The sequence below is a fragment of the Moschus berezovskii genome, chromosome 19 (assembly GCF_049115385.1).
Source record: "Moschus berezovskii isolate FMDL1 chromosome 19, NW_MosBer_1.0, whole genome shotgun sequence".
NCBI lineage: Eukaryota > Metazoa > Chordata > Mammalia > Artiodactyla > Moschidae > Moschus > Moschus berezovskii.
In genome coordinates, this window is record NC_142478.1 from 43,584,580 (window position 1) to 43,598,475 (window position 13,896).

At 42.7% G+C, this 13,896-nt stretch overlaps 1 pseudogene; it reads right to left on the reverse strand.

Annotated features, from left to right (window-relative positions):
* Positions 1-10,833: 10,833 nt before the first annotated feature.
* Positions 10,834-11,834, reverse strand: LOC129542301 (mitochondrial carrier homolog 1 pseudogene; annotated as a pseudogene).
* Positions 11,835-13,896: the final 2,062 nt, after the last annotated feature.

The following is a 13,896-nucleotide window of genomic DNA, read 5'->3' on the forward strand; positions in this document are numbered from 1 at the left end:
AGAGGAGAGTGAAAAAGTTGGCTTGAAGCTCAACATTCAGAAAATGAAGATCATGGCATCTGGTCCCATCACTTCATGGGAAATAGATGGGGAAACAGTGGAAACAGTGTCACTTTATTTTGGGGGGCTCCAAAATCACCGAAGACAGTGATTGCAGACATGAAATTAAAAGAAGCTTATTCCTTGGAAAGAAAGTTATGACCAACCTAGATAGCATCTTGGAGAAGGAAATGGCAACCCACTCCAGTGTTCTTGCCTGGAGAATCTCAGGGACAGAGGGGCCTTGTGGGCTGCTGTCTATGGGGTTGCACAGGGTTGGACACGACTGAAGCGACTTAGCAGCAGCAGCAGCAGCAGATAGCATCTTAAAAAGTAGAGACATTACTTTGCCAACAAAGGTCCGTCTAGTCAAGGCTATGGTTTTTCCCATGGTCATGTATGGATGTGAGAGTTGGACAGTGAAGAAAGCTAAGCGCCAAAGAATTGATGCTTTTGAACTGTGGTGCTGAAGAAGACTCTTGAGAGTCCCTTGGACTGCAAGGAGATCCAACCAGTCCATCCTAAAGGAGATCACTCCTGGGTGTTCATTGGAAGGACTGATGCTGAAGCTGAAACTCCAATACTTTGGCCACTCATGTGAAGAGTTGACTCATTGGAAAAGACTCTGATGCTGGGAGGGATTGGGGGCAGGAGGAGAAGGGGACAACAGAGGATGAGATGGCTGGATGGCATCACCGACTTGATGGACATGAATTTGAGTAAACTCTGGGAGTTGGTGATGGACAGGGAGGCCTGGTGTGCTGCGATTCATGGGGTCGCAAACAGTCAGACACAATTGAGCAACTGAACTGAACTGAAGTGTTATCATATATTAATATTTGTCTTTCTCTGTCTGAGTTACTTCACTTAGTATGGTAATCTCTAGGTCCATCCATGCTGCTCAAATGGCATTATTTCATTTTTTTAAATTTTGGATGAGTGGTAGTAACATCTTGAGGCTTGATTCTCTGCTTTCTGGAATCCATCAGAATCTCATGTTTACTATATTGCTGTCCAAATCTGTGTGTGGTCAGATACCTTGATGACCCATGTCACTGCGACGTATGGAGTGACCCACTCTCAGGGTCCTCTTCCTGCTCCACCCTCTTGGTGACCTCCTTTCTCTGGCTCACAGGCCTCGACACTCGGGTTCCACTCTTCCCTCATTTGCTGCTCCTTCCCAATCTGTTTTGTGGCTTCTCTGACCATTCCTACCTCCACGTGCTAGAGGATTCTTTATCATTTCTCTTCTTTGTGTGCACTAACTTGGTGCTCTCATCCAGTTCTCAGGCTTCAGTGGCCCTTTTATACATGCTGATTTCCTAATTCTATAGCTTTGGCCGGATCTCTCCAAACCCCAGATTTATGTAGCCAGCTGTTGAGCTGGTGTTTCCATTTCTGTGTCTAACGAGCACCTCAACATAGTCCTGTCTGTGATTTGACATCTGAGCTCCTTCTTGACCTGTTCCTCTGTTAGATGCCTTCATTGCAGTTGAAAGCAATGCCTTTCTTTCCAGTTTTTCAGTTGAAAAATCTTAGAGTCATTTTAGACTCTTTCTGTCGACCTCAAATAGAATCTGTCACGAATCTAGGTGACTCTACCTTCAAAATATACCTACATTCTGGATATACCCCACACCTCTGCAGCTGTCATCATGATTCAACCCTTTGTTGTCTCTTACCTCACAACATTGTTCCGAACTGCTCCACCCCACTCCCTTGTTCTTAGCATGGCAGCTCCAGTGAGTTATCAAAAATGTAGGTCACCCCTCACTCCAGTCAGAATGGCCATGATTAAAAAGAACAGAAATAACATTGTTGGAAAGATGTGGGGAGAAAGAACCCACCTTCACTGTTGGTTGAAATGTAAATTGGTGCAGGCACTTTAGAGAACAATATGGAAGATCCTTAAAAAAAAAAAACTAAAATCAGCTACAGTACAATTCTGTAATCCCACTCCTGGGCATATATCCAAAGGAAATGAAGAACACTAGTTTGAAAAGATACCTGCACCCTAATGTTCATAACAGCACTGTTTACAATAGTCAAGATATAGAAGCAACTTAAATGTCCATCAACAGATAAATGGATGAAGGAGATGTAGTACATATATCCAGTGGAATATTACTCAGCCATAAAAAAGAACGAAATAATGTCATTTACAGCAACATGAATGGACTTATATATGCTGAATCTTAGAAAATGATACAAATGAACTTATTTACAAAACAGAGACCAATAAAACAATCTTATGGTTACCAAAGTGGAAAGTGAGACAGGGAGAAATTGGAAATTTGGGATTAACATATACACACAACTATATATAAGATAGATAAACAAAAAGGGCCTAGTGTATAGTACAGAGACATATACTCAATATCTTGTAATAACCTAAAATGGTCAAGAATCTGTAAAATATATATATGTATATATATAATATATGATATAGTGATAGCTTATGATGAACCGTGTTGAATTCGTGATCTCCAAAGAAGATTTAGCTTTGGGGCTATGGACCAGTCTTGATCACTCAAGAGCTTTCATGTATCAGAGTTTTATTAAAGTGAAAAAGGGACAGAGAAAACTTCTGACATAGACATCAGAAGGGGGACACAGAGTGCCCCCCACTCACTAGTCTTATCCAGACCTTATGTACTTTTACCAGACCCATTCTCACAATATACATGTTAAATTAACAAGATTAGAACTAACAATAGAAAGGTCTCACCAGACCCACTCCCACAGCATGTATCTTAAGATAACAAGATTAGTCAGAAGGTTCTTGTTAAGGAGAAACATGTCCTCGAGCAAGATACACTGTTATATTGATCAAGACAAAGCAATGTAGAAAAGAAAGTTTTCCTTTTCTTTTCCTTGAGAACTCTAGACCCCTTCCTTCTTCCTCCTCCTCCTCCTTCTCCTCGGGGCCCCCAGACTTCTTAGCAACCTACCTAAGAATTGACTCTCAATATCATATATGACATATAATGTATATCTGAGTAACTTTGCTTTACACCAGAAATTAACACAACATTGTAAATCAACTTCAGCTAAAAAAAAAAAATGTAGGTTACTTCTCTGCTCAGAATATCTGAGTGATTTCCCTGTTTCTTTACAGTCAAAGTTGAGGTTCTTAAAATGACCCGTGAGATCCTGTGTGTCCTGCTTCTCCAAAACTCCTCTGCCACATACCCCATATTCTCCCCAGCTTGCTTTCTCCAGGCTGGCCACACTGGCCCCCTGGTGTGCCACCACTTGCCTGCCTCCCTTTCCCCACCCTCCTCTCCTGCCCTCCTCCGCCTCCTTAACATCAGGATAGCTCATTCCCTCACTTCTTTAGGCATTGCCTTTCCATGGAATCCTTTCCTGACTGCTCTCTGCAGAACTACACTCCCTTAGAAGTAGAACTGATGGGTAGAAGAAAACAAGCATTTGAGTTCCGATAAATACTAGAATATGACCAAATTACTTTCACTAATAATGCATAAGCACACAAGTTTCCCATAGAGCCTGGCCAATGGAGGCTATTAAGTGCTTTTGAATCTTTTGACAGTCACAATGTTGTTTAATTTGTGTTTCTTTTCTCATGTGAGAATTTGAATATCAGTATAAGAGCCATTTGAATTTCCATTTCTGAGAACTGTATTGCATATTCCTCATCAACTTTTCTAAACGTATTGGTCTTATTCTTATTGATGTGTAGAAACTCTTTGTACATTACAGAAATGAGTACTTGGTTTGTGATAATAGCTAGAATTCTCAACTACAAATTGGCACTTTTTAACAAGGGTTGTATCATGTGCTGCAGCAGCTGTTGACCTTCAGCACGCCCTGAAAGGAGTTCAGCGTGGAGATCAGAAATGAGGCACTCTCTGTGCTAGGAAAAACTGGCAGAAAAGGCCTTCAGAGAGTTAAATATTTTCAGGAGATGATTTTATGAGCCTGATGGTTGCATTTCGTATCAAGAAAAGCGCTAAAATCATTAACAGAGACATCTGCTTCTTGTGACTAGCAGTAACGCCCTGCCAAAATGTGTGCTTGATTGTGTCCCCTTTTCCACCAGAATCATATATAACACCGACCTCTCCCCCTACCTCTCTGGATCAGTTTCTCAGAGCTATCTGACATGCTCTCTCCCAGGCTATAGTCCTCATTTTGCCCCGAATAAAACTTACCTCGCCACTCTCACATTGTGTATTTCTTTTCAGTCGACAAAATAACATAACTCCAGTTTATCATTTGCTTTTTACTTTATTTGTGGTGGGTTTTTCTATACAGAATTTTTAAAAATTGAAAGTTTATTTCATTAATATATTCTTTTATGGGTTCTGAGTATTGCGTCATAAGAGCCCTCTCCCATTTGAAGTAGATTTTCTTTTTCTTTATATGTAAACCTTTCATACATCTGCAATTCATTTGGGTATAAGATGTAAGATATATGTCTGACTTTGTTGTTTTTCTAGACGGACCCCCATCTACTTCCACACCATTTAGTAAGCGCTCCTTGTTTTCTTTGTTGACATGAAACGCCACCCGGAAGATTCTAGGGCAGACTTTGGTGCTTCTGAGATGAGGTTGAGGTAACAGTGTTTCCTCTTTGCGAAACCTCTCTGGGCAGGCAGGGACCTCAAACACACGCTCCTGAGAGCTGCAAACAAGTCAGACCTGTCACACGCTGTAAGCCCACACCCAGAACGGGCACGTGTGACGTCTCCAGATTGCAGCCAGAAACGCTGTGAGCACATGATTTTCATCTAGTTGGTTTCTCCACTCCACGCACGGTCTCACTAATAATGTCAAAAGTTGCCAGAGAATAGTCACGTGGTTTCGGTTGTTTGTTTTGCAGACTTACACCATCAGCCTGTGAGGAAGACCTATACTTAAACCTGCCAAGTACTCTGAGCTATGGAGAAGAAAGGTATTGTGGAATCCTTGTGTTACCTTTTAGATTCCAAGCATGTTACTGTGACATCAACATTTTAGGCTTAATGAAGTTCTATTTCAATTTTTATAAATTCATTCCTCTGTGTTCAACTAGCTATGAAACAAGGCCACTGAGTGTGGATTCTGAGGGCTGAAGTTTTGGAGGATGGGATGAAATTTTTCATGTTTGGTGACGGCAGATGAGACTACTGAAGCCAGTCTACCTGGCATCTATCCACAAGGATGCTTTTTAAACCAGGACAATACAACTATTGTTCAGTGATAATTATATTGATAATGCTGACACTAAGATACTGTGATATTCTGCTCTACCTTTTGAATTAAGTTCTGAATCATCAAAAATAATTATGAGAAATATAATTTAAGTTTCAAGGTTATTTATTGGCTTGTGATCCTTAAGGGCTAACCCTTAAGTTTTGTTTAAGACACAGACAAGAGTGAGTTTAATCCTGATTCTTCCACCTTTTATGTGAGTAACTTTGAGCAAGTAACCCAACTTCTGTAAGCCTTAATTTCCTCATATATAATAATAGTACTTATAGGGATTAATAAGAAAATTCATTTAAAGCACAAATAAGGTACTTCTTCCCTATCTGATTGGCAAATATCAAGAAGATTAATAACACCTTTGGTGGTGAGAGCCTGGTGGAGACAGATACTCATGTGAAAGTATTGCTTCAGTTCAGTTCAGTCGCTCAGTCGTGTCCAACTCTCTGTGACCCCATAAATCACAGCACGCCAGGCCTTCCTGTCCATCACCAACTCCCAGAGTTCACTCAAACTCATGTCCACAGAGTCGGTGATGACATTCAGCCATCTCATTGTCTGTCGTCCCCTTCTCCTCCCGCCCCCAACCTTTCCCAGCATCAGAGTCTTTTCCAGTGAGTCAACTCGTCGCATGAGGTGGCCAAAGTATTGGAGTTTTAGCTTTAGCATCAGTCCTTCCAATGAACACCCAGGATTGATCTCCTTTAGAATGGACTGGTTGGACCTCCTTGCAGTCCAAGGGACTCTCAAGAGTCTTCTCCAGCACCACAGTTCAAAAGCATCAATTCTTCGGCGATCAGCCTTCTTCACAGTCCAACTCTCACATCCATACATGACCACGGGAAAAACCATAGCCTTGACTAGACGGACCTTAGTTGGCAAAGTAATGTCTCTGCTTTTTAATATACTATCTAGGTTGGTCATAACTTTCCTTCCAAGGAGCAAGCGTCTTTTAATTTCATGGCTGCAATCAGCATCTGCAGTGATTTTGGAGCCCAAAAAAAGTCTGACACTGTCTCCACTGTTTTTCCATCTATTTCCCATGAAGTGATGGGACCAGATGCCATGATCTTTGTTTTCTGAATGTTGAGCTTCAAGCCAACCTTTCCACTCTCCTCTTTCACTGTGACACATCAGCATGCACTAAATAATAGTGCTTATTTAAAATTTCAACTTCATGGCAATTGATTAGCTTCCACTAAAATAAAGCAACATGGATGGACTTACAGGTTGTCATATTGAGTGAAGTAAATCAGAAGAAAAAATATCATGTGACATTCCTTATATGTAGAATCTTAAAAAGACATGATACAAATGAACTTATTTACAAAACAGAAACAGCCTCACAGACTTAGAGAATGAACTTTTGGTTGGCAGGGGGAAAGATGGGAGGACGGGATAGTTAGGGAGTATGGGATGGACATGACACACTGCTATATTTTAAATGGATAACCAACATGGACCTACTGTAAAGCAGAGAACTCTGCTTAATATGTGGCATCCTGGATGAAAGGGGAGTTTGAGGAAATTGACTGAGACTATTGAGTTTGAGAGAATTGATACATGTATATGTATGGCTGAGTCCTTTTGCTGTTCACCTTAACTATCACAACACTGTTAATTGGCTAAACTCCAAGACAAAATAAAAAGTTAAAACTTTTTTCATTAAAAAATAAAATTTCAATTTAATGTTAATTGCCTATCTTCCACTAAAATAAAGATGCCCAAAGAATTTTAAAATCAGCTGTTTAAAAATTTAAATACTACAGATTTCATAATATACAAATAATTTTAAACAATAAAATGTGCCTTACTATAAATTATGAAGGTGCTTCTTTTGGCTCATAAAGTCCCACAATCTGAGTTTGTTATCATTTACATTTCTCATAAAGTTGTTAAAATATCTGGTTATTTTTTTCCCCTAAATCATCATCAATATATTTATGTGAGGGAGAAATGGTCAAATCTTATTAGGAACTTATATATATATATTTATTTATTTAGGCTGTGCTGGGTCTTCGTTGCTGAGGCTGGGCTTTCTCTAGTTGTGCTGAGCCATGGCTACTCTTCACTGAAGTGCACGGGCTTCTCACTGTGGAGGCTTCTCTTTCTGCATAGAGCACAGGCTCTAGTCACATGGACTTCAGTAGTTGTGGCACACAGGCTTACTGCTCCACCGCATGTGGGATCTTCCCTGCCTGGGGATTGAACCTATGTCCCCTGCACTGGCAGGCAGATCACTCTCCACTGTACCACCAGGAAGTCCCAGGAGCTTTACGTTGCCTAGAACTAGAGTCACTGATCTGCCTAACACTCGGGTATTCACAACTGCATAGGCAATCATATCCTGTGTGAAAGGCATCACCATTAAACAGACAAGCATTTGACGAGGGGACCACGTTCTGAGCAGTCACATGATTTCCATTCAGAAGGTGCCGCCAGTGTTGAGAAAAATAAAGTGAGTTTCTAGCAAAGACCTGGACAGGCTGGTGGCCTTGTGAAAGGGGATCACATTCTATTTACAAAGCAAGAGAGCAAAGGTCCCAGCTGGCCAGCAGGATCAGAGCCGGGGCTGATCCCAGATATGTGAATGGGGGAGGTGGCACCTGACCTCACAACCCTTTGCTCATCCAACTTGGGCCTCCACAAGCCATTCTCTGATCCCCTGCACAAGACAGACTCAGGAAATCTGCAAAGCAGAGGATTCTGCCCCAATTCCCCAGCCCTACCCCAACTTCCTAGGTCTAACAGTCATCAATCCACTGGTTGCAGCTTCAACCCCACCCAACCCTGGTTCCAGAGAGACATAGGGGGAATATGGAAACCGGAGTCCAGCTGGTCTGGAGCACTTCTAGGTGCTGCTCCATTGGTCTGACAGGTGCCTGGACATGATCAGGCCTCACCACAGTGGCCAGGACACAGGCCACACTGTCAGACAGCGTGGTTTTTTTGGGTGATTTATGTTTGGGTAATTTCTGAACTGAACTGAACTATGTTTGTTGTCATTGTTATTCAGTCACTCATTTGTGTCTAACTCTTTGCAACCCTATGAACAGCAGCACACCAGGGTTCCCTGTCCTCCACTACCTTCTGGAGTTTGCTCAAACTCATGCCCATTGAGTCGGTGATTCCATCTAACCATCTCTTCCTCTGTCATCCCCTTTTCCTCCTGCCGTCAATCTTTCCCAGCATCAGGGTCTTTTCCAGTGAGTTGGCTCTTCAACTGAGGTGGCCAAAGTACTGGAGCTTCAGCTTCAGCATCAGTCTTTCCAATGAACATTCAGGTTGATTTCCTTTAGGATTGACTGTCTTGATCTTCTTGCAGTCCAAGGGACTCTCGAGCGTCTTCTCCAACATCATTGTTCAAAAGCATCAATTCTTTGGCCTTCAGCCTTCTTTATGGTCCAACTCTCACATCCATATGTGACTACTGGAAAAAACCATAGCTTTGACTATACAGACCTTTGTTGGCAAAGTGATGTCTCTAATTTTTAATATGCTTTCTAAGTTGTCATAGTTTTTCTTCCAAGGAGCAAGCATCTTTTAATTTCATGACTATCAGCAGTGATTTTAGAGCCCAAGAAAATAAAATCTATCAATGATTCTATTTTTTCCCCATCTATTTGCCATGAAGTGATGGGACTGGATGCCATGATCTTAGTTTTTTGAATACTGAGTTTTAAGCCAGCTTTTTCACTCTCCTTTCACCTTCATCAAGACACTCTTTAGTTCCTTTTCCCGCTCTGCTATAAAGGTGGTATCATCTGCATATCTGAGGTTGTTGATGCTTCTCCTGGCAGCCTTGATTCCAGCTTGTAACTCATCCAGCCCAGCATTTCACATGATGTGCATTCTGCAAGTAAGTTATAAGCAGGGTGGCAATTACAACCTTGACATACTCCGTTCACAATTCTGAACCAGTCCATTGTTCCATGTCCGATTCTAACTGTTGCTTCTTGACCTGCAGACACGTTTCTCAGAATGTAGGCAAGGTGGTCTGGTATTCCTATCTCTTTAAGAACTGTCCACAGTTTGTTGTGATCCACACAGTCAAAGGCTTTAGCATAGTCAATGAAGCAGAAGTTTTTCTGGAATTCGCTTGCTTTTTCTGTGATCCAATGGATGTTGGCAATTTGATCTCTGGTTCCTCTGCCTTTTTTAAATCCAGCTTGAACGTCTGCAAGTTCACGGTTCACGTACTTTGGAAGACTAGCTTGAAAGATTTTGAGCATTACTTGCTGGCATGTGAAATGAGTGCAACTCTGTGGTAGTTTGAACATTCTTTGGCACTGTCTTTCTTTGGGATTGGAAAGAAAACTGACCTTTTCCAATCCTGTGGCCACTGCTGGGTTTTCTAAATTTGCTGACATACTGAATGCAGCACTTTAATAGCATCATCATTTAGCATTTGAAATAGCTCAGCTGGAATTCCATCAGCTCCACTAGCTTTGCTCTTAGTGATGCTTCCTGAGGCCCACTTGACTTCACGCTCACACTGCAGGACGTCTGTCTCTAGGTGAGTGATCACACCATCGTGGTTATCTGTGTCATTAGTACATTTTTTGTACAGTTCTTCTGTGTATTCTTGCTACCTCTTCTTAATATCTTCTGCTTCTGTTAGGTCCATACCATTTCTGTCCTTTATTATGTCCATCTTTGCATGAAATGTACCCTTAGTACATCTCATTTTCTTGAAGAGAGCTCTAGTCTCTAGTGTTTTTCTCTATTACTTTGAATCGTTCGCTAAAGAAGGCTTTCTTGTCTCTCCTTGCTATTCTTTGGAACTTTGCATTCAGATGGATATATATTTCCTTTTCTCCTTTGCTGCTTGGTTCTCTTCTTTTCTCAGCTATTTGTAAGGCCTCCTCAGACAAGCATTTTGTCTTTTTGAATTTCTTTTTCTTGGGAATGGTTTTATCAACACCTCCTGTACAATGTTACGAACCTCCATGCGTAGTTCTTCAGGCATTCTGTGTATCAGATCTAATCCCTTGGATCTATTTGTCACCTCCACTGTATAATCATAAGGGATTTGATTTAGGTCATATCTGAAAGGCCTAGTGATTTTCCCTACTCTTTTCAATATAAGTCTGAATTTTGCAATAAGGAGTTCATGATCTTAGCTACAGTCAGCTCCTGGTCTTGCTTTTGTGATCATAGAACTTCTCTATCTTTGGCTTCAAAGAATATAATCAATCTGATTTTGGTATTGACCATCTGGTGATGTTCATGTGCAAAGTCGTTTCTTGTGTTGTTGGAAAAGGGTGCTTGCTATCACCAGTGCATTGTCTTGGCAAAATTCTGTTAGGGTTTGCCTGCTTCATTTTGTATTCCAAGGCCAAGTGTGCTTGTTACTCCAGGTATCTCTTCACTTCCTGCTTTTGTATTCCAGTCTCCTATGATGAAAAGGACATCTGTTTTTGGTGTTAGTTCTAGAAGGTCTTGTAGTAAGTCTTCATACAAGCATTTAACTTCACCTTCTCCATCATTAGTGGTTGGGGTATAGACTTGGATTACTCTGATATTGAATGGTTTGCCTTGGAAATCAACAGAGATCCTTCTGTTGTTTTCACATGATTCATTTTACTTCAGGACAAAGCACGATCTGGATGCTATCCAGCAGAAAAGCCGACTGGAGCCTCAGACGTGCTGGCCTTGCACACTCAGGTCCTTCCAGCAGTGGATCCAGGATTGGAACACTGGGGAGTGAGCAGGGGACCTGGCACGCAACCCACAGTCATTCACGGCCATGAGATCACTGACCAGCAGGAAGGGGTAGGTCAGCATGCTGACTGAGGCCCCCATCACAAATTTAGGGTGGCTCTGGATGGCCAGGCCTGGCTGAACTGGGAACCTGGACTGTGTTCTCATTGCCCAGCCCTCCTGGGGTGTCCTTCATGCAGTCACCCGCCAGGTAGGCATTGATGAAGTGGCAGCAGGTCCACAGGAAAATCGCATCTCCCAGGAGTTGAGGGGTTAAGCCCATAGAGAATCCCAGAAGCCCCTCTTCTATGAAAATCTTCCCCGTGGGGCTCAGCTTCCCCGTGGCCCTCCATCCACAGAACCAACTGTGCAGCGCATGGAGATGATAGGCAGAGGGGCAGGCCAGCATGCGGGACACGACCTGCATTGGCATCTCAAAGGGTCTCCTTCACCACTTGTGTTCAGAGAAGTCCTTGTGTCATCTGTGCTGGAAACCATCTTCATCTCAGCCAGAGGAAAAGCATTCCTCATACCACCCAGATCATGGTGGGGAGGGCAGCAGACGTCAGCCAAGGTCTCAGGCCTGGGAACAGCCTAGCTTTCCATCTGCTTGCACAGGGTCCACGGTGTAGATGAGGAAGCTTGGTGGGCAGAGGACTTTCCTCCCCAGCATGCTGGTCCCAATGGTGGGACCACTCATGACCTACCTGGATAAGAGACTTCATGTAGAGCAGTGGGTTCCTGAGCACTGCCTCACCCAGCACTGGGAAAAAAGCCTCAGTGGCCCGGGTGTTTTCCCTGGAGCCCAGCTTTGTGGATGCACCCCAGGTCTGGGGTATGTGCTGGGGAACCAGTGGCAGATGGGGAACCTGGGCCTGCATCCGCACTGACACTCCGCCTCAGCTCTTACTTGGGCTCCCCACCCCCCATAACTATCTGGTAACTGAGCACAGAATAATTGATGTTTTTGAACTGTGGTGTTGGAGCAGACTCTAGAGAGTCTCTTGGACTGCAAGGAGATCAAACCAGTCAATCCTAAATGAAATCAACCCTGAATATTCACTGGAAGGACTGATGCTGATGCTGAAGCTCCAATACTTTGGCCACCTGATGTGAAGAGATGACTCATTAGAAAAGACCCTGATGCTGTGGAAGATTGAAGACAGGAGGAGAAAGGGGCAACAGAGGATGAGATGGTTGAATGGCATCACTGACTCAGTGGACATGAGTTCAAGCAAACTCCAGAAGATGGTGAAGGACAGGGAAGCCTGGCCTGCTGCAGTTCATGGGGTCACAAAGAGTCAGACGTGATTTAGTGACTAAACAAAAGCAACAGTTTTAAAAATCTACTGAATGCCATTGACAGAGGAATAGATACAGAAGATGTAGTATGTATACACAATGAAATATTACTCAGCCATAAAAAGAATGAAAAGGCAGAGAAAGACACATACTACATGATATCATGTATACATGGATTCTTTAAAAGTGGTACAAATGAACTACTTACAAAATAGAATCACAGATATAGAAAACAAATTTATCATTACCAAGGTGGACAGTGGGGGACGGATAAATTGGAAGATTTGGATTGACATATACATACTACTATACATAGAATAGATAAGAACCTGCTGTGTAGCACAGGGAACTGTACTCAGTACCCTTTCATGGCCTATTGGAAAAGAATAGGAAAGAGTACATACATGTATGTGTATAACTGAATCACTTTGTTGTAAGCAGAAACTAACACAACATTGTAAATCAGCTATTTGTTGTTTGTTGTTCAGTTGCTCAGTCATGTCCAACTCTTAGTGACCCCATGGACTGCAGCACGCCAGGCTTCCCTGTCCATCACCAACTCCCAGAGCTTACTCAAACTCATGTCCATTGAGTCAGTGATGCAATCCAATCATCTCACTTTCTGTCGTCCCTTTCTCCTCCAGCCTTCAATCTTTCCTAGCATCAATGTCTTTTCCAAAGAGTCGGCTCCTCGCATCAAGTGGCCAAATTGGAGCTTCAGCATCAGTCCCTCCAATGAGTATTCAGGATTGATTTCCTTGAGGATTGACAGGTATTGATCTCCCTGCAGTCCTAGGGACTCTCAACAGTCTTCTCCAACACTACAGTTCAAAAAGCATGAATTCTTTGGGGCTCAGCCGTCTTTGTGGTCCAACTCTCACATCCATACATGACTACTGGAAAAATCATAGCTTTGACTATATGGACCGTTGTCGGCAAAGTATTGTCTCTGCTTTTTAATACACTGTCTAGGCTTGTCATAGTTTTTCTTCCAAGAAGCAAGTGTCTTTTAATTTCATGGCTGCAGTTACCACTTACAGTGATTTTGGAGCCCAAGAAAGTAAAGTCTGTCACTGTTTCCATTTTTTCCCCATTTATTTGCCATGAAGTGATGGGACCAGATGCCATGATCTTAGTTTTCTGAATGTTGAGTTTTAAGCCAGCTTTTCCACTCTCCTCTTTCACCTTCATCAAGAGGCTGTTTGGTTCCTCTTTGCTCTGTGCCATGAGAGTGGTGTCATCTGCATATCTGAGGTTATAAGTCCTCTTGGAAGAGGTCCCTGTTAGCTCCACTGTAGAGCCACTGAGCTGACGATCCACAAACTGGAGAACAGTTATAAGAAAGAGGTTCTTGCCCTTTTGGAAAAGTTCTAGGGCCCACAACAGATTTCCCAAGCTGGGAATTCGGCAAAGAGACTGAGAACCCCCCAGGGAATTTGACTTTGAACTCCAGTGGGATTTGATTTCAGAACTTCCACAGGACTGGGGAAACAGACTCTTGGAGGGCTCAATAAAACCTTGTATGCACCAAGACACAGAAGAAAGGAGCAGTGACCCCACAGGAGACTGAGCCAGACTTGCCTGTGAGTGTTTGGGAGTCTCTGGCAAAGCTGTGGGCAACAATGGCCTGCCACGGGCTCA